Source organism: Olea europaea, unplaced genomic scaffold (genome assembly GCF_002742605.1).
Source record: "Olea europaea var. sylvestris unplaced genomic scaffold, O_europaea_v1 scaffold33677, whole genome shotgun sequence".
NCBI classification, from domain to species: Eukaryota; Viridiplantae; Streptophyta; class Magnoliopsida; order Lamiales; family Oleaceae; genus Olea; species Olea europaea.
This window is the reverse complement of record NW_019252669.1, coordinates 1-1,239: the sequence shown is the minus strand read 5'-3', so window position 1 is coordinate 1,239 and position 1,239 is coordinate 1. Positions and strand designations below refer to the sequence as shown.

The 1,239-nt window shown below is 33.3% G+C and overlaps 1 long non-coding RNA gene across 1 annotated transcript; it reads left to right on the top strand.

The window, feature by feature from the left end:
- The first annotated feature begins 6 nt into the window (after positions 1-6).
- LOC111385997 lies at positions 7-1,127 on the top strand. Its single transcript, XR_002701141.1, has 3 exons — positions 7-347; positions 446-758; positions 861-1,127. It is a non-coding gene; the product is annotated as an uncharacterized LOC111385997 (long non-coding RNA).
- The last annotated feature ends 112 nt before the right edge of the window (positions 1,128-1,239 follow it).

Sequence of the window (1,239 nt, the reverse complement as noted above, 5' to 3'; positions counted from 1 at the left end):
CGTTTCCATTTCAAAGAATTCCTGACGATCGGACGATGCAAAGAGATGTGCATCAAACATGGACGCTCAAAATTCGATCCAAAGCCAACAACTTCCATTTCCATTTCAATCACAATTCATCACAAACTATTCGCAAGTTTTTCGAATTTTCAATCGAGCTTAAGCTCCGCCCATTTCTTTTCAAATTAAAATGCGAACCCAGATCATCATTTTCCTGGAAAAGAAGATCTTTCAAGACTAGATCACTTCAATTTTTGCAGAATCTTGGCATTCCGATTGCAAAAAACAAAGGCATTGTAGCCAGAAGGAGATCTCGTATCACGACCCTAAAATGGTGTGCTCGTAAGGTATGTTCTACTCTGATTTCAAATATTCGTGTTAAAGATATGGAAGTCTTATCGCATTAATAAAATTAGTAATTTTTTTTTCACGATTACAAGTGCAGGGATCAATTTGTGAGAGTTCATTGATACTGATTGGAAGCCTTGCTCATTTGTATCTATCAATCTCCAAGAATGGTGAAGATCCAATATTCTTACTTGGTTCATTTATCTGTTTATACTTTGCTTTCTTGCTGAAGAATTATTGGAGAAGAAAAATAAGTTGTAATTCATTGGGAGTAGTGGTTTTTGCAACATTGGGTTGTTGGGCAATTTCGCATCTGAGTAACCATTTCTATGGGAGCAGCTACTATATTTCCAGATTTATATGGAGGGCTTGGAATTAGGCTGCCTATGTTTTTATGATTTATTTCCCAGGTAAATAAAATATTTCTAAAGATTATTTATTTATTTTTATTTTTTTTAGGGTTTTCTTCTCAATTGGAAATTATGAGCCTGAAATTTTTCCAACATTTTCAGGTAATTTTTACTGCAGTTTCACTGGGGTCGAGAGATAGAGGTGATCTTCAATCGAAAAACATTGATTTGTAAGATTCTTTAAGCGTTGTTTTAGCTTATGCATGACCCAATAAGGTGTTAATAAACTTAACTTCGTGACTCGAGTCTTGTTTTATTATATAAGAATTCCAGAATTTTATGCAACTGAAAATTTGAGATTGTAGCAATTTTGGAAGCCTTTTTCTTACTTATTTTAAAATTTTATTTCTAAAATTGTATGTTCAGATTTCAAGTTGTTCCTAATGCAGTACAGATCTTGGTTTGGTTCTTGCATCACATGTTAAAATCCAAAGAAAAGTATTATCAATACAGCACTTTTGACAGTTCTCTCAAATGTATG